Source organism: Eptesicus fuscus, chromosome 7 (genome assembly GCF_027574615.1).
Source record: "Eptesicus fuscus isolate TK198812 chromosome 7, DD_ASM_mEF_20220401, whole genome shotgun sequence".
NCBI lineage: Eukaryota > Metazoa > Chordata > Mammalia > Chiroptera > Vespertilionidae > Eptesicus > Eptesicus fuscus.
The window spans coordinates 11,263,448-11,284,159 of NC_072479.1; the positions used below are offsets into that span (position 1 = coordinate 11,263,448).

The 20,712-nt window shown below is 40.1% G+C and overlaps 1 protein-coding gene and 1 pseudogene across 2 annotated transcripts in view; one reads left to right on the top strand and one right to left on the bottom strand.

Moving 5' to 3' along the window:
• LNX2 (ligand of numb-protein X 2) overlaps nt 1–20,712 on the top strand; it is a 76,995-nt gene that overhangs the window by 11,643 nt on the left and 44,640 nt on the right. The gene's annotated exons all lie outside the window — the stretch shown is intronic.
• Nucleotides 11,348–11,803, bottom strand: LOC103296745 (40S ribosomal protein S18-like; annotated as a pseudogene).

The window sequence follows — 20,712 nt, forward strand, 5'->3', positions numbered from 1 at the left end:
GATTTTGTTACCTATGCTTTTGGTGTCATATCTTTGCTAAATCCAGTGTCATAAAGCTTTACCTCTATCTTTTCTTCTAGGAGTTTTGTAGTTTCAGGTCCTATGTTTAGGTCTTTAATCAATTTTGGGTCAGTTTTTTAATGTGGTTTAAGGTAAGGATACAAACAAAATATTTTGAACATACTTCTGAGACCTTGCTTATAGGAAACAAAAGGGAAAGATCTGAAATATAGAATAGTTTTAATTTGGAAGGATTGAGAATAGTGATTAGGCTAGGACACACTTCTCAAATGGTGCTGAATAGGATATTCTAGTGTGAATTTCTCTTTCCTTTTTGTTTCTTATAGTTGTGAGACACCAATATGGAAGCAATCAATAGACTAGGGCTAGCCGAAGATAAAAATTAAAATGCTTGGGAAGAAGCCAGGTATCAGAGTGCATGTGATTGCATCCTCTGCCTCTACTACTAAATATGTATTCCGTGTGGTCACTAGTTGCCGTGCATCCCTTTTAAGACTATTCTTTCAAGGCCATTGAATAAGATTTCAAAGTATCCATAGCAATTAGAACTTATATGAAATATTTATTAACCTCATTAATTTCCCTTATTCTAGGCTTTGTGCTTTCATTATAGATGAGATATATTAATTGATACGTTCAATAGACTATTTTCAGAGTTTGTTAAAAATAGATACAGTTTTTCTGGCTCTCTGACCTAGTTTTTTTCCAGCTGTATATTGTACATTTGTCAGCATATTTGAATTTTTCTATCCTTTGATGGCATATAATCAATAACATTGAGACATTTTCAGGATTTATTCTAAGTCTGGAATTTTTTATGGTAGCTATTTACAGAAAGGGATAAAAAAATTTTAATGAATCCATTTTGCAGGATACAGAAAGATGATAAAGTCTATGTATTTTTTTTCTTTTAATCCTCACCCAAGGATATTTTTTCCATTGATTTTCAGACAGAGTGGAAAGGAGGGAGGAGGAGGGGAGAGAGAGAGAGAGAGAAAGAGAGAGAAACATCATCAATTGATTGCCTCCCATGAGCCTGGTCAAAGCACATGCCCTTGATTGGGAATCAAACCCGAGACCCTTTGGTCCACTCTAACCATTGAGCAATTGGCCAGGGCAAATCTATGTATTCTTAGATATCAAGTTGATTCAAACAAATCAACTTTCTTTTATTCATTTTTTTTAAGAAGTCAATTTTCAACTACTGTATATTTTATTAACTTTTCCCCTTATATCATAAAGTTGCTCAGATTATAGTCTTTCTAAATGAGACAATGTAACTGAATTTTCTTTAATTATAGTTTGGTTTTGCCAGAAGCAGTAAGTTAAACTTGGTGCTGGAAGAAAGGAAAGTGGAACATTAAAAGTAGTTCTTCAAATATTTATTCACAATACAGTATTCTTTTTAAAAAATATATCTTTATTGGTTTCAGAGAGGAAGGGAGGAGAGTGATAGAAACATCGATGATGAGAGAATCATTGATTGGCTGCCTCCTGCATGCCCCACAATGGGGATCAAGCCCACAACCCCGGCATGTGCCCTGACTGATAATTGAACTGTGACCTCCTGGTTCATAGATCAGTGCTCAATCACTGAGCCATGCCGGCTGGGTCACAATACAGTATTCTTTATGTCTTCATAAAGAATTACTCTTTTTTGGTTCCTTGAACCTTTTGAAAAGAAAATAATCCTATATAATAAAAGCCTAATATGCAAATTATTCCACTGGGAGTTTGACCGGGAGTTCGACCACGCACTATGACATGTGCTGACCACTGGGGGCGGCGTGGAACATGGCAGGTGTCCGCAACGCGGCTCTGGCAGCAGGTGGCAGTGGTGGCGCTGCTGGCCCCAATGGGCACTGACAAGAGCAGGACCACAGTGGGATGGTGGAGCAGGTGAATGGGTGGTGCCAGGCCAAGGTGGGTGTGAGGGGGGGTCCGATTGCCCCGCAGATGGCGACCAGTGGCAGTGGTGGGGGGCGGGGCCGCCGCCCAGCTCCCAGGTGCTGAGGGAGCCGGGCTGGGGGGAGCGGGGTGGCCCTGATTGATTGTCCCACAGGCGGGATGGTGGAGTAGGTGAGAGGGCGGCACCAGGCCATGGTGGGATGCCAGGCAGGGCTGCGAGCCTGGGGGCATGAGCTGGGGCTCGATCCCTGCAGGCCACCCCAAGGGACCCCACCTGTACACTAATTCGTGCACCTGGCCTCTAGTTCTGTTAATAAAAAACAAAGAATTATTCTCTATGTATACAATGATTTATTGAAAGATAGCTTTCTGGAAAATAAAGCTTAGTGTTCTTAAAAATAATTGAATTTTAAAATAATTACATCTCTGTTTTAAATAGTATTTTTCTATTTGATAATTCCTAGGAAGCAAGTAACAGAGCTGTTTGATTTGCTTTATTACATACACTAGAGGCCCGGTGCATGAAATTCGTGCAAGGAAGGGGGTGTGTCCCTCAGCCCAGCCTGCACCCTCGAGGGATGTCCGACTGTCCGTTTAGGCCCAATCCCGGTGGGCCTAAACGGGCAGTCGGACATCCCTCTCACAATCCAGGACTGCTGGCTCCCAACCGCTTGCCTGCCTGCCCCTAACCACTTCTGCCTGCCAGCCTGATCACCCCCTAACCACTCCCCTGCCAGCCTGATCGACGCCTAACTGCTCCCCTGCTGGCCCGATTGCCCCCAACTTCCCTCTCCTGCTGGCTCAGTCACCTCCAGCTTCTCTCCTCTACAGGCCTGGTCACCCCTAACTGCCCTCCCCTGCTGACCTGGTCGCCCCTAACTGCCCTCTCCTGCAGGCCTGGTCCCCCCAACTGCCCTCCCCTGCAGGCCTGATCGCCCACAACTGCCCTCCCCTGCCGGCCATCTTGTGGTGGCCATTTTTGACCACATGGGAGCAGCCATCTTGTGTGTTAGAGTGATGGTCAATTTGCATATTACCTCTTTATTCTATAGGATTATCAAGTACATGAGAGCATAAGGTTATACATGTGGTATTTTTTAATAACAGAATTTTTTAAATTATGGAAATAATACATGCTAAATATAGAAAATTTAGAAAATCCTAAACTATGCAAAGAAAGTAAAAATTACAAACAGTCCCACCAGTTAATTTTTAAAAAAATAATTCACTTATTCAACAAATATTTGACTATCTACTATACTGTGTACCATTCTAGATATTTGGGATATGAAAATGACTTAGAAGTACTTGTTCTCAGAAAATGAGATATCAGATTCCAGTTTCATTACAAATACTATATTTCAATACAAATGTTATATTTAAATGATAGAACTTAAGCATAGAGAATCTTGTGACAAGGCAAAAGTTTTTTATTAGTATAGTTATAAAGAATATTCTCATGTGAATACAAATTTTAGCGATTGTGCAGGTCCTGAGATAGCTAAGAACAGGATTATGTATCTTTTTTCCTTACTGGATATTTACTGATTGCCTATAATGTGACAGGCACTGTTTTATGGTAAAAATATAGCAATGAACTAGATGAAATGGATCCCTGTTCTTAGGGAGTTTACATGCTGGGAGGCAGGAGAGAGAAATAATAAACAAGTTAGCAAATTAATAAAGTCTAATGGCCAATGACTGGAAGAAAATAAGATGATTTGGTCAGATCTCAAGTCTGCTATGGTGATTAAATCTACAGCTGGCCACCAGAGTTCCTTTCAGCTATTAATAATTTGTTTTCTTCACCAGGGAAATTTTTAACTAATCCTGGCCAAAAGAAACACCCAGTGTCATCTTTGTTTCTTGCCCTTTTGTACTCTCTTTTCGAGATTTCTTGTTCAGTGAAGAAATAATAAAAGTAGGCAGGAATTAAGAGAAGCAAGGCATATGGAAAATCATTTTGGCTTTTCATGAAGCAGGGAGTTTGTTTAGTTTGTACCAACTTGAGTTTGTACCTTCAAGTATCCCCAAAATATTCACTCTTTGTATGTTCTGAATTAAGAAAAATAAAACTCTACCAGGTATTAGGAGAGGAAACAAGGGAAAATAATTTTATTAATCCTTGTGCAATTTTCAGGTGTGTTTTTTTTTTAATTTCTCACATCTGTTAAAAAAATACCATCTGTGTCACCTTATTAAAAAAACCTCCTGATTTGACAGTCTTTACAATAGATGTGTAAGACTTGTGTCCTGCTTTCTTTAGTACATAAGAATTTGGAGTGTGACCCATGACTCATCAGTTGACATTGTGGTACATTTTTAGAAACAAAGAATGTGATAGCAGATTTCCCTTATGCAGCAGTAGTGGAAGCAAATACAAGAAAACACAAATTTGTATGTTTGTGTCCTGTTGTTATTATGCTGTATGTTAAATTGATTCTTGGAAATGTGTTGCAACACTGGACATTCCAATGTGTTTGATTAGAATAGGCATAACCTGTGTGTATTTCTTGCAAAAAAGATCCTTATTGTGCAACATTTTTCCAGTTTTTATGGTATGAAGTCACTTTGTAGATTAATATGTAGGTTTGTGATTTACTTAGTTTTGAAACAGAGATGAAGCAATGAAGATAAAGCATTGTCTTGGGCATACTACTTCATTTTTAGTGCTTCATAAAACTGTTTTTATTTTTTGATGTGGATTTCTTGTTTGCTTTACTTTCTAACCATGTATATAGGAACCAAGCTTGGCTACTTTCTACTTCCTGCTTTATTTCCTTTTGTCCATGCTCCCACCATGTTATATTCTCATACACATAAAAGTCAATCTGTACAAATAGATAATGAAGAAAAAGTCTCACTCCCACTTCTTTACCCCAAACATCCAGTTCCTCCAAAGTTGACTGCTGTTAGGAGTTTTTTGTATTTCCTTCTAGACATAATTTGTGCATATGAACTCAGGGGTATATTTGTATAGCGAGATATTTTGAAACACATACTGTTCTGAACCTTGACTTAAATTAGCTCAAGATGTTTTTAATTTGCCAGTCTTTTTGAAATTTAACTTAGTCACCTTCTGTTTGCTGATCTCACCTGAATTATATTACCTTAAAAAATATTTATCTCTTGAAGAACATATGAACATACCTTGCAGAGGTTTTCTCTGCTGGATATGATTATATTATTTGAACTTTTTTTAAAAATATATTTTATTGATTTTTTACAGAGAGGAAGGGAGAGAGATAGAGAGTTAGAAACATCGATGAGAGAGAAACATCCATCAGCTGCCTCCTGCACACCCCCTACTGGGGATGTGCCCGCAACCAAGGTACATGCCCTTGACCGGAATCCAACCTGGGACCTTTCAGTCCACAGTCCGATGCTCTATCCACTGAGCCAAACCGGTTTCGGCATGAACTTTTTAAAAACATATAAATCATGACCCTGTTGATTATTCCTTTTTAAAGGGAATGCTAAACATAATAAAAATTAATTTAGGCATTTTTATGATAACCTAAGATAAAATGGAACGTTTCCTCAGTTACTTTGATCTGGCAAATATAGTACAACCATGGGAGAAGATCTGTTTGAAATTTTTGAATTTTGCTAAAAAGCTTGGTTATTAGGGAATATTATAGTACAGATTATACTGCATTAAAAATTACTTATTTAACTAGTCTGTTTGCTAATTGGAAGTATCTTGGTCTATCAGTTCTACAGATTGTACCTTCACAGTATTAACGTTTGTGTTATGTACTTTAAGAATACCTTCCTTTTGAGAAGGGTTGATTGCATTCCTTTTCTTCTAAAAGGTGAAGAGGGAAAGGCACTTTTTTCCTTGATTCCAATTAGAATATGATGTCAGATGTGGAGGGGAGAAAAAGGTAAATTATTCTCAGTAATTTATGAGTATCACCCTATAAAGATTTTAAATTTTCACTGTTATACTGCCTGCCTTTTGGTTTCATTTAGCAGTGTATTGTCATGGTAATCCTGTGAGGTCAGTACTTTGCATTTCAGGAAATGGAAGTTCATAAAGTTTCAGAGATAATAAACAGTTTGGAAAAAGTATAATAACTACCTATGATTAGAAGTCAGACCTATTTGATCTAAAAGCCATTACTCTTTACTGAGTGGTTTCTATGAAAAGATAGAACCTTAATTGTTTTATTCCTTCTTGCTAAAAAGGACTTTGAAGATCATTTCGGTTTAAACCACAGAGTTGACCAACAAAGAGGCAGGTTCTTTGTGTAAAAGGCAATTATTTTCTAGGGCTCATAGTAAGATGGTTTAAAAAAAAAAGAAACAACTCACACACACACAAAAACACACCACACAACTCAGTGGGATTGTCTCATGATAATGCAGTGAATGATTTTAGAGAAACCATGCTTTCAATCATAAAGTCTGAATGGGAAAAGCTGATTGCTTGCCACATCTTTCTTTCTTCCTGCCTACCTAACATATGACCATCCTTTAGCTCTATCTTTATTAAAACCGGAGAAAGTACTAGTTGTATTCTTAACACAATGCTTTAGCTTCTTATTTGTTTAATTTTGGCTAGTGGTCTTACAGCTTAAGTGGTGGAATGTTTGAAAGGGTAAAGGGGTTTAAGAGTAATTGCTTCTTGGTGTTCCAGTCAAGATGGTGGAGTAGGTAAGTGCTGTGTTTACTTCCTCCCATGACGCCATCAAAATTACAGCTAAATTATAGAGCACTCAACCTGGAGAACCACCTAAACACTAGCTGAACAGAACTTCTATAACTAAGGATATAAAGTAGAGGCCACTTTGAGACCTATAGGAGGGATGGAGACACAGAACAGGCTGGTCACATACCCACGTGTAGTGGTTGAGAATTGGGAGTTATATCTATATGGGTGCCCCCTAAGGAGCGAGGGGTCACAGCTCCACACCCCAGGGCTCCAGAGCCAGCAGCTGGCTGTGAAAATCAGCGAGGATTCTGTCCTCATGAGAAGGAATATTGCTGAAAATCCAGGTGTCCTCTTAAAGGACCCATGCACAGGCTCACTCACAGGCTCTTACCCTGGGCTCTAGTGAAGGGAAAGCAGCTTGAAAGGCACCAAAGACATACAGAGGGAAACGAAATTGTGTAGGCTTCAAACCAAGTGCCGCCATTGTCCCTGTGTTGAGCCCTCCCCCAAGAAAGCCTATAGGGGCAAGAGGATGCCAAATCTGAATCTGCATTAACCTGTTGAACACCACTCTTCCACACTGATGACTCCCTGAGACACCATTCCACCCAACTCAATACTGCTGTTGGTTCTTTCAGAGGCTGTGCCTCTTGGGCAGCCTCGGCCTGGACTTCAGACTTTCTTAAAAGCTCCTCAAAGCTCCTGTGGAGGTGGCAACTTACCTTGGTGTGCCCTGTGCCTTTTGCTGAATGGTCCCAGACATGTTGCAGGTGACAGCCAGCCTTTGGTTGCAGTTTGGCCTCTTCCATGTGCCTCCAGGCCCAGCTGCAAATAGTGGATCACTTTGTAGTTCTTATCACCCAGGCTGAGCACAGGTAGCAGATGACCTTGGCTTGCACTGGAGTCCCTTCCAAGAGGCCCCAGAACCAACACACCTGGTAGTCAGTCTCAGACCACAATAGAACACTACCTAATTAGCGCCATGAATGGCATACCCAAGGTCTTGTTGGGCACCAGAGTCCCACTGGGGTGAATCCCACTCTGTAGACTCACCTCACACTGTGGTTGTGGCCAGTCTTCACAGCCAGTTAGCTTGAGGATCATCCCTACTTACTGATTAGCACACAGCTATCAAGGCTTAACTGCAATTAAAGGGCACACACAATCCACATAAGGGACACTCCTGGAACACCGGGCTCAGGCGGCCAAAGAAGGTCACTGGGTCCCTTATGTAGAAGGCTACCCTGCCAAGACCAGGAGACATAGCAGATCTACCTAATGCATAGAAGCAAATACAGAGAGGCAGCCAAAGTGAGGAGACAAAGAAACATGTCCCAAATTAAAGAAGGGGAGGAAAATCCAGAAAAAGAACTGAATAAAATGGAGGCAAGCAATCTACCAGATACAGAGTTCAGAGCACTGTTTATAAGGCTGCTCAAGGAACATAGAGAAAGAACTTCAACAAAGAGAAAGTAAGCATAGAAAAGGACATAGAGCCCTAGCCAGTTTTGCTCTGTAGCCAGTTTGGCTCTCTTACATGGATGCTTCTCTCTCTGTGTCTCTCCCCTTTCCTTCCACTCTTTAAAAAATCAATGGGAAAATATCCTCAGGTGAGGATTAACAAAAACAAAAAGCAATAAAAGGACATAGAAAACATAAAAAAGAACCAGTCAGAAATGAAGAATATACTAGAAGGAATCCGAGTAGAATAGACGAAGCAGAGGATGGAATCAGTGATAGGAAGATAAGGTAGTGGGAAATAATCAGAACAGCAAAAGGAAAAAAGAATGTTAAAAAATGAGGAAGGTTAAGAGGCCTCTGGGACATCATCAAGCATACCAAGTATTTGCTTATAGGAGTACCAGAAGGAAAGGAGAGAAAGCCAGGGTTTGAAATCTATTGGATGAAATAATGACTGAAAACATCCATAACCTGGTAAAGAAAATAGACACACATCCCAGTAAGTGTAGAGTCACCAACAAGGTGAACCCAAAGTGACCCACACCAAGACTAGCATAATTAAAATACCAAAGGTTAAAGACAAACCTTTATTTTTAATCCTCACCGGAGGATAAGTTTTTATTGATTTGAGAGAGAAAGGAAGGGGCAGGGGAGAGAGAGAAACACTGATGTGAGAAACATTGATTGGTTACCTCCTGTATACATTCCAACTTGGAATCAAACCCGCAACCTAAGTACGTCCTTGACAGGGCATCAAACTTACAACCTTTTGGTGTACAGCATGATGCTCCAACCAACTGAACCACCTGGCCAGGGCCAAAGAGAGAATCTTAAAAGAGCAAGAGACACCTGGTCAGTGTGGCTCCGTTGGTTGAGCATTGTCCTATGCACCAAGAGGTCGCTGGTTCAATTTCCAGTCAGGGCATGTGCCTGGGTTGTGGACTTGCTCCCCAGTAGGGGGTGTGAAGGAGGCAGACAATAGATGTTTCTCTCATCAATGTTTCCATCTCACTCCCTCTCTATCCCTCTCCCTTCTTCTCTCTCTAAAATCTCTCTAAAACAGAAACTTTGCACACTAGAAACGGTTGACATGAAATATTTAAAGTGATGAAAAGCAAGGACCTATAACCATGATTACTCTACCCAGCAAGGATTTAAGATTGAAGGAGAGATAAAGAGCTTCCTAGAAAAGAAAACAGTATTACAAAAATGTTAAAGGGAATTCTTTCAGAAGAAGAAGAAGAGCCTGGCTGGTGTAGCTCAGTGGTTGAGTGTTGACCTATGAACCAGGAAATCGCTGGTTCAATTCCAGGTCAGGGTATGTGCCTGGGTTGTGGTTTGGTTCAAACCCCAGTAGGGGCCATGCAGGAGGCAGCTGTTTGATAATTCTCTCTCATCACCGGTGTTTCTATCTCTCTCTTCCTCTCCCTTCCTCTCTCTGAAATCAATAAAAACATTTTTTTAAAAAAGAAGAAAATATATAAATAAGGAACTGACAACTACATACCTATCAGTAATCACCTTAAATGTGGATGGATTAAATGTTTCCATCAAAAGACATAGGATGATGGACTGGATAAGAAAACAAGACCTACATATATGCTATCTACAAGAGACCTATTTCAGATCGAAAGACACACACAGACTGAAAGTAAAGGAATGGGAAAAGATATTTCATGCAAATACAAAACAAACAAGAAAGCTAGGGTAGCAATACTTAGACAAAATAGGCTTTAAAACAAAGGCTGTAACAAGAGACAAAGAATGAAACTACATGATAATAAAGGGATGAATCCCTTATAAACATAAACATTTACCCAACCTAGGCATACCTAAATTCATAAAGTAAATATTGACAGACTTAAAGGGATATATCAACAGTAATACAATAATTGCAGGGGACTTTAACACCCTGTTGACATCAAAGGATAGAACATCCAGGCAGATAATCAACAAGGAAACTGCAGCCTTAAGTGATCTATTAGACAAGATGTATTTAATTGATATTTTAATAGCACTTTACCCCAAAGCAGCAGAATATACATTCTTTTCAAGTGCACATGGAACATTTTCTGGTATAGACTACAAAACAAGTCTCCATAAATTTAAGAAGATTGAAGTCATATCAAGCATCTTCTTCAACCACAATTTAAAATCAGTTATAAGAAGAAAATGAAAACACACAAATACTTGGAGGCTAAGTAACATGCTACTAAATAATGAATGAGTTAACTGAGATCAAGGAGGAAATTGATGAGATCAAGGAAGAAATCCAAAGAGACAAAAATGAAACACAACCCAAAATCTAGGGGACACAATGAAAGCAATTATAAGAGTGAAATTAACCCTTTGCACTCACTTGCTTTTTTCTCGATTCCTTTATTCTACTCGAGATTTAATTTTTTAACCTTTTGCACTCTCGAATATCGAGTGTGACTCAACACGGTTAGCATCGGTAGCAGCTCGAGAAAAAAGCAAGCGAGTGCAAAGGGTTAAATACCCTAGATTTTACAAAGCGCGGCAGTAGAATAAAAAACGAGTTTTCTTTTCATACAAACTTATTTATTTGGATTTTTTTATATTTCAAGTTATTGATACATTCAAAGAGAGCTGCTACCGATGCTAACCGTGTCGAGTCACACTCGACATCCGAGTGCAAAAGGTTAATAGCATTACAATCCTACCTCAAGAAACAAGAAAAATCTCAAATAAACAATCTTAACGTTACACTTAAAGGAACTAGAAAAAGAACAACAAACAAAGCCCAGAATGAGTAGAAGGAAATAATAAATATCAGAGTGTGAATAAATAAAATAGATTCTAAAAATTACAAAAGATCAATGAAACAGAACTGGTTCTTTGAAAAGATAAAATGAATAAACCTTTAACCAAACTCATCAAGAAAAATAAAAGAGAGAGGACACAAATAATGTCAGAAACGAAAGAGGAGAAGTGAATACTGAAACACAGAAATACAAAGGATAATAAGGAATACTATGAATAGTTATATGCCAACAAATTGGACAGTCTGGAAGAAATGGATAAATTCTTGGAAACATACACTCTTTCAAATTGAATCAAGAAGATACAGAAAATCTGAATAAACTGATAATTTATGAAATAAAAAATTCCCAGTAAACAAAAGTTCTAAACCAGATGGCTTCACAGGTGAATTTTACCAAACATTCAAAGAAGAATTAATACCTGTCCCTAAACTGTTTCCAAAAAATTCAAGAGGAGGGAAGGTTCCTCGGGTCATATTTTAGGTGTATAAACTATTAATATGCAAGGCCTACAGATTTATTTCTTCTTGGACACACCCACAGTGCAACCCCAGCATCCCATGGTCTTGGTGTGCTGGCTTTGAACATAAAGACCCCAGAAGTGGTGCAGCCTTATGTGGACCTGAATTTTCTTCAGCTGCTCCAGGTCTTCATGAAGTTTGTTATCCAGACCATTGGCCAGGACCTGGCTTTATTTTCCGTCCTTCACATCCATCTGTCCAAGAACCAGTCTAGAATCTGGTACTAGTGTGGATTCTGTGGATAATGGTGATCACACATTCCTTCTCATCCTCTCTGAGCTTTCCTGCCCTCTTGGTGAGATTGATGTCTGCTTTCCTCAACACCACATGAACATATCTTTGCCCATACCCTTAATTCAGTGATAATAAATTTCTGTTTTCCTTTGGCCATCAATATTGGTGTTGAGTATTCACAAAATATGCTGGAACTTCTCAGGAATCACTAGAGACATGGCAGCAGCAGCATGTTAGGTCTCCTGTGAAGGAGTACCCTGATTCTAAAACCTGACAAAGACATTACAAAAAAAGAAAATTATAGTCCAATCTCTCTGATGAACACAGATGCAAATATTCTCAACAAAATATTAGCAAACCAAACCAAGAAATACATTGAAGATCATACCCTGTGATCTAGTGAAATTTATTCCTGGGATGCAAAGTTGGTTTAATATCCACAAATTAATTAAGGTGATACACCACATAAACAAATGATGAAAATCATACGATCATATCAGTAGATGCAGAAAAAGCATTTGACAATATCCAGCATCCATTTATGATAAAAACTCTCACAAACTGTAAAAGAGAGAAGATACATCAACATAATAAAGGCCTTTTGTGACAAACTCACAGCTAACTTCATACTCAGTAGGGAAAAGCTAGAAGCATTTTCCTTAAGATTAGAAACAAGGATGCCTACTTACACCACTTTTATTTAACACTTGAGGCCCAGTGCACGAATTCGTGCACAGGTGGGGTCTTGCCGGCCCACCCTGATTGGGGTCAACGGGGGCTGGGCCAGCAGGGAGGAGAGGATGCAGGAGGTTGGCCAGTTGGCCCCGCCCCCAATCAGGGTGGGGGGGCAATTGGGAGTGGGGCTGGTCAGGAGGAGGGGCCTCAGGTGGTCGGCCAGCCAGCCCCAACTCTGATTGGGGTGGGAGGGGCCGATTGGGGCCACAGTATGCATCAAAGCAACCAGTTCCGGTCGTTCTGACGTTCTGGTCACTTGGCTTTTATATATATAGATAATACTAGAAGTCCTAGCCACAGCCATCAGACAAGAAAGATATATAAGGGCACCTAAATTGGAAAGGGAGAAGTTAAATTGTCATTATTTGCCGATGACATGATACTAAATAGAGAGAAGTATAAAGATTCCTCTAAAAAACGACTAGAACTGATAAATGAATTCCATAAAGTAGCAGAATACAAAACTAATATATAGAAATTGGTCACATTTTTATACACCCATAATGAACTATCAGAGAAATTAAGAAAACAATTCTATATACAATACCAATGGCATTTTTCACAGAACTAGAACAAATAATTCTAAAATTTATATGGAACCACAAAAGACTCCGGAATAGCCAAAGCAATCTTTAGAAAGAAGAACAAAGTTGGAGGTATCATGCTACCTTGTATCAAACTGTACTATAAGGCTTAAGTATTTAAAATGGTATGCAAATAGACACATAGATCAATGGAACAGAATAGAGAACCCAGAAATAAATCCATACCTATATGGTCAATTAATCTATGACAAAGGAGGCCAGAACCCACAGGGGTGGGCAAAGGTACGTAAGACTCTGCTAAGGTGTGCTTGAGTGTAGCAAGTAGGCTACAAGAATCCTACATAATAAAAAGGTAATATGTAAATTACCATCACTCCGCTACGCCCATGATTGGGCCAGCAGGAGGCGCAGGGGGCGGGACTCGGGGTGGCCAGGGTGGTGATTGGGCCAGCAGGACGCTGAGCTCGTGTCGCCAGCGGCTGCACCATGGCTATGCTGCGGCACAGAAGGGGCCTCTGGGGCAGTGAGCCGGGCGTTTGTTTGTTTGTTTGTTTGTTTGTTTTTTTTTTAAATATATTTTATTGATTTTTTACAGAGAGGAGGGGAGAGGGACAGAGAGTTAGAAACATCGATGAGAGAGAAACATCGATCAGCTGCCTTCCGCACACCCCCTATTGGGGATGTGCCCACAACCAAGGTACATGCCCTCGACCGGAATTGAACCTGGGATCTTTCAGTCCGCAGATCTACGCTCTATCCACTGAGCCAAACCGGTTTTGGCGAGCCGGGCATTTTGAGGCCCCGGCTGATGAGGCTGAGGCGGCAGCGCGGCTCCCGGGGGGAGGAGTCTGGCGGTCCACAGAGGACGCGGGTTTCCACGTGGGCCAGCCGAGGGAGGGCTCATGAGGGAGCCAGAAGGCAGAGGAGGCGGCGGCAGCGGCAGCCCCAGCCTTCCTGGGCGGGAGGCGAAGGCAAGACCCTGGCCTGGGCTCTGGCCGCTGGTGGACCACGCCCCCGCCCTGCCTCTCCCTAGGGGCCCAGGGACTTCGGAGCTGCCAGCCACACTGGTCCCGACCAGCCCACAGACAGCCTACACGTGCATGATTAAATCATGCACTGGGCCTCTAGTGTGTCAATAATGAAGATAGGCAATTTGAGCATTTATGAGATTGTACGTAAGTACACTGTGCCATTGTGACTTTTTTTTTTTACTAATAAAGCTATTTGTAATAACCTGCATGTCTTTTTTCATACAAACAACTGTAAACCTACTTTTGTCAACCCTATACATTGGATTAAAGACATCTATTCAATAAATGGTGTTGGGATAACTGGACAGATACATACAAAGAAATGAAACTAGACAACCTTCTTATACCATATACAAAAGTAAACTCAAAATGGATCAAAGAATTAAATGTAAGACTTGAAACCATAAGACTCCTAGAAGAAAACACAGGCAGTAAACTCTCTGATATTACTCTTAGTAATATTTTTGTTCGTATAGTTCCTTGGGCAAGAGAAACAAACAAAAAAGTAACCAAATGGGACTACATCAAGCTAAAATGTTTTTGCACAACAAAAGGAACCATCAACAAAGTGAAAAGACATCCAGTCGATTGGGAGGAGATATTGGCCAATGATACATCTGGTAATGGGTTAATATTCAGATTTTATAAAGAACTCATACAAATCAACAACAACAAAAAAACATGCCAGATGACTTGAATAGATATTCTTCGAAGAGAACATACAGATAGGCAATGGACATATGGAAAGATGTTGAACATCACTAATCATCAGAGAAATGTAAATTAATACCACATTCAGGTATCATCTCACACCTGTCAAAATGGCTATCATGAATAAATCAACATAACAAGTATTAGCAAGAATGTAGAGAAAAGGGAACCCTATTATACTGTTGTTGGGATTGCAAATTTATGCAGCCACTATGGCAAACATTATGGAGGTACCTCAAAAAAATTAAAAATAGAACTACTTTGGTGTTTATCTAAAGAAGAAATCTAAAACACTAATTAGAAAAGATATATGCATCTCTTGTGTTCATTTACAATAGCCAAGCTATGGAAGCAACCTAAATTCTCATCAATAGATGATTGCATAAAGATGAAGTGGTACATATATACAATGGAATATTACCTGGCCATAAAAAAGAATGAAATCTTACCATTTGCAATAACGTGGATGGATCTAGGTGGTATTATGCTAAGTAAAATAAGTCAGATAAAGACAAATCTCATATGATTTTGGTTTTATGTGGTATCTAAACAATATAAATGGACAAATTGACTGATAGATGGAGAACAAACTGATGGTTGCAATATGGGATGGGGGAGGGGCTGGGTGAAAAATGAGAAGGGAGTAAGAAGTACAATTGGTAGTTACAAAATAGTCATAGGGATTTAAAGTAGAGCCTTGGGAATATAGGCAATAATATTTTAATAACTGTATCATGCCAGGTGGGTACTAGATTTATGAGGGGGATCACTTTGTAAATTATGCAAATGTCTAACCACTTTCTGTACACCTGAAACTAATATAAAATAACTAGAGGTCCGGTGCATGAAATTCATGCAATCGGGGTTAGGGGGCTCCCTCAGCCTGGCCTGTGCCCTCTCACAGTTCAGGAGCCTTCGGGAGATGTCCGACTGATGGCTTAGGCCTGCTCCCCAGGAACGGGGAGTTAGAAACATCAATGAGAGAGAAACATCGATCAGCTGCCTCCTGCACACCCTCTATTGGGGTTGTGCCCGCAACCAAGGTACATGCCCTTGACCAGAAGCAAACCTAGGACCCATCAGTCCACAGGCCAACACTCTATCCACTGAGCCAAACCGGTTAGGGCAGCTTTAGGGTTTTTATGGAAAAATATAAGATGGACTCTGAAGCAAAATCTGCCATCTAAAACCATCAGATATTACTAACAATTACTGTGCTTGCCTTAAAGAAAGGAAACACAAACCAACCAACCATATTAGTCCTTTAGAACAAAGTATCAGCATCTTATCTGGGAACCAGGAAAGAAAGTTATTTTTGTCTTACAGCATTGTGTTATCTTATGTCATACTATCATAATAAAAATTCAGAGATGTTCAATTATATATCTAGCACTACTCTCTTCTACATACACTTGTCTGTGAAAATGGAAAATTTCACGTCAGGATATTTAGAGGGTCCAGTACTTTGAAGATCAAACAAACAAAAACAAAAAAGAAATGCTCACAAAGAAACCTTCCTGATAAGCTTTGGATTGAGGTCATTTTATAGTAATCACAATGCTGAATAATAGTAAAGGGAAATGTTTGTTCTGTTTTGGAGGGAAGAAGAATCACGGGCCTTGTAAGTAACGTTAGAGTTTATCTAGTTTGGCCCACTAGTATATAGGTTAAGATAGCGGAAGACTAGAGAGGTGGAGTGCTGGGCTGCATGGCCTGGCTATTAGTCCCAGAGGTAAGAATCTAATCCAGGCCTCCTGAGACCAGTCTAGTGGAAAGAGCTTGGGCCGTCCAGCAATCCAGTTTGTCTGTTGTCCGTTGTTATCCACATCATCCTTTATAATCATTAATCTAGTCATAAATTTGTACTATGAAGCTTTGTGGCTTGTAAAATGTTTTCCTGGCCATGTAACATTTTTAGCTTCACAGTAATCTTACCATTTTACTTTTAATGGAAGGAAATTGAAGCTTATAGCTATTTAAGTGCTGTGCCACATTATGTCACATTGCTAGTGAGTGAGTGACAGAGCCAGATTTTGAACCCAGGCCTCTAACTACGCAATTAGTGCTTTTCTAAGTCCCTTTACTCCCTGGGATAATTAAGAGTTAGTGGAGGAATTGTGACCCACAATTGTAGAAATTAGAGATTGAAAATAAGAATTTATCAATCACAGGAAAACAGATGTTTCCTAAATTTATCATGTAAGAAGTTAAACGCTTGAAAGATTTCATCCTTTAGAACAGTGGTTCTCAACCTTTCTAATGCCGCGACCCTTTAATACAGTTCCTCATGCTGTGGTGACCCCCAACCATAAAATTATTTTTTTTGCTACTTCATAACTGTAATTTTGGTACTGTTATGAATCGTAGTGTAAATATCTGTGTTTTCCGATGGTCTTAGGCGGCCCTGCTAGCGATTCTCAACCTGTGGGTCGCGACAGGTTCTTTAATTTATTAAAATCAGAACCCTTGTCTTTGAATATAATGTAAACATCACATGCAATAAAACCAAACTAATAAAAGCTATAGTTCCCCTCACCACTCATGTTGCATCTTTTACGTATTGTGCAACACATGAATATGTGACATTCTCTAAGACATTAAAATTGCCCCAACTCAGGTGCCTGGTGAGGAATGCTGCTGAGAAGAGCGCTCATGCTGTAGGAGTGTCTTTCCTGGAATAAGGTGCTTCCACAGAGGTCTTTTCTTTCTTTCTTTTTTTTTTAAATATATTTTATTGATTGATTTCAGGAAGAAAGATAGAAACATCTGTGATGAGAGAGAATTATTGATCAGATGCCTCCTGCACACCCCACACTGGGGATTAAGCCCATAAACCGGGCTTGTGCCCTGACCTGGAATTGAACCATGACCTCCTGGTTCATAGGTTGATGCTCAACCACTGAATCACGCCTGCCGGGTGACGAGCTCTTTTCTTATTGGCAGAATAGTTAGCTCTATAGAAATGTTTAGCTTTCGTATGGCATATTTTCTTTTTAAAATAGTTTTATATCAGTTCTGTTTTTAAATTACTCCTAATTAACAATTTAATATAATTTTTAAAAATGTAACATTAGTATAATTATCAGCCTGCAGGAATTGGGCTGGTAATCCAGTTTAGTCTTTGCCTTTGTCTTTTTGTGTTAAAGTTTTTCATCATAGTTTTGTGGTTCAAAATTAGAAGAAATAAAGATAGAAGGACGTTTGAAATTTGTAAATTCTCTACTAGCCACAATTTAACGTTCTTTTTTATAGAATATTTAACAGATTATTAAAGTTATCAAAACAACACCTAACAGATGTTGAGACTAAAACGGTAAATATGTCCCAGCAGTAAGTATTTTATTGTGTATAAAAAGATACAGAATTATAAGCATTGTAGAACTATATTTAAACTGTGTGTGTGTGTGTGTGTGTGTGTGTGTGTGTGTGTGTGTGTCTGTGGTGTCAATTACTATTTAAGCACAGTTGGTAGTTTATATGCTAAAGCGCCAGAATATATATAATGTACTAGCACATAGTACATTGGATAGACATGTGGTGAATGAAAGAATTGAGTTCTGAAGTGACCTCGTTACCCAGCTGGTATAGAACTCAGAGTCTAAGTCTCATAGCTTCTAGCATTTTTTTCTTAAGTTACCAATTTCCTAGTTTATTAAATTGGGTACATCAACTACAAGTAGCATCTTAAGAATTTTTAAATGGTTTTCAAATATTTTTACTTGCTAAAATGTGCAGGAAATAAATAGCTAGGTGTGCTCAATTATAATATTATGTAGAAAATGAAAGAATCCTATATAATAAAGAGGGATATGCAAATTGACCATCACTCTGTCACAAAGATGGCTGCACCCACAGCTGAGGCCAAGTTCCCTTAAGGAGCCTTAACAAGCAATCAGCAGGGACCTGAGGCTACACCCTCCCCCACCCCCGTGAGGCTTGACAGGGGAACTCAGGCTGTGCCCCCGCCCTGGCGTCAGGCTGGAGGACCTCAGGCTGCGCTTCCTGCCTTGGCACTAAGCCGGGGGACCTCAGGCCATGACCCCTGCCCCGGTGCCAGGCCAGGGGACCTGAGGCTACCACCCCCTGCCTGGCAGGGCTTGACAAGGGTGGGACTGGCTGGGTCTGGATCTAATCCAATTGGCAGGGGGGGGGGGGGGCGGGCAGCCGGGTCTGGATCTCACGCGATTTTGAGGCGCATGTGGGTGGGTGGGGACTTGACTCTGGGTCCCCCTTTTAATGTGCACAAATTTCGTGCACCAGGCCACTAGTTATACATTATAAATGTGGAATTTTTGGAAATTGATTTTTGATAGTTTTGCTATTGACATACAATAGGAAATAGTTTTGATTTAAGAATAGAACTTCTATAAGGCTCTCATATAATAAGGAAACTATTTGTATACAGCTAAATATCCAGACATGCTTCTTCCCATAGGAAAGACTCTGGGGAGAGAACTTTACTCCAGGAAAGACAGACTCTTCCATTGTGGGTTCATCTCAATAGTTTGCCTTTTTCAATTTTGTTTTTTTTAAAGTAGTGTTGGTTTTTTCGTTATTTCTTTCTTTCTTTTTTTTTATTTTTTTCGTTATTTCTTAGTTTTCTGTACCAGTTGTTCTCAAAGTGTGACTCGGGACCCCCTATAATCTTTCATTGGATCCACAAAATCAAAACTGTTTTCCTAAGGTGTTATCTGCCGTTTTACTCTCATTCTCTCATGAGTAGAGTTTTTTAGAGGGTACCTGACATGTGATCTCACAACAGATTGAAAACAAAAACAGATTTGAGACTTCAGATTTGCAAAAATATAAAACAATACCTCTCTTCTATTTTTTATTTTGAAAAAAGTTATGTTTTCATAAAAATGTGATGAGTTTATTTCATTAACAAATGGATAGTTTAATATTTAATTAATTAAATTAATTGCATTGTCATGTCAAGAATCCTATCTAATAAAGAGGGAATATGCAAATTGACCATCACACAGTCACAAAAATGGCGGCGCCGGGCCGGGGGACCTGAGGCTGCACCCCCCACCTGGAAGGGCTTGACAGGGCCCTGAGGCTGTGCCCCCCACCCCGGCACTGGGCCAGGGTACCTCAGGCTGCACCCCCCCCACCCCAGTGCCAGGCCCGGGGACCTCAGGCTGCATGCCCCGGCACCGGGCTGGGGGACCTGAGGCTGCACCCCCTGCCCAGTGGGGCTTGACAAGGGTCGGGCCGGCCGGGTCTGGATCTCTCGTGATTTTGAGGCACTGCAGGTGGGCGAGGACTTGACTCTGGGTCCCGTGGCATGCCCCAGACTCTGACAGGAGGAAGATTTTCATATACATTTTAGTAATCTTCTTTCATCTCTGACACTTCGATGCACACTAGGTTACATTTTATATTTTGGAAAAGATTTCAGCCTATTATTTACTTATCTTAATTTTAATATTTTTAATTGTGCATATAGAATATCTGAAATCAAAATTATACAAACATGGTCAAATCCTTCTATTTACATGGATATATTTCTGGTCACCTAAATTTACCGAGAGAGCAAGCATATCGTCACACACTTGGTCATTCAGCATTTATTGAGTTTCTCCCCTGTGCCATGTCCAGCTCTTAAAGAGGGACTAAAGTGTGAGAAGTAGTATAAGGTATTACTGTGGTCTTGCACACAAAGTGGAAATAAAAGTATATGCCTGGATTGGGAATAGAGGGGTGAGACTGGGGATTGGAAAACCAGGGTCAGGCTACTTTTGTCCTTAACAAAACTCACACACTCAGGCTTTCATAAAATACCTTACCTTGTTCCTATAATTACTTAATTTACTATTGGGTTATTTTGAAGCAAGAAAGGACTGGATTTATCTTCCTTTTCTCTTACTAAGTAATTATAAATTTTCCTAAAGGTCTGGTGCACGGATTTGTGCACCGATGGGGTCCCTCGGCCTGGACTGCGCCCTCTCGCAATCCAGGGTCCCCTCGGGGGATGTCGGAGAGTTGGTTTTGGCCCGATCCCCACAGTCCAGGCCGAGGGACCCCACCGGTGCACAAGTCTGTGCACCGGGCCTCTAGTATGCATATAAGATCTTTGGTTAATCTCTTCCTGCCCTCCCC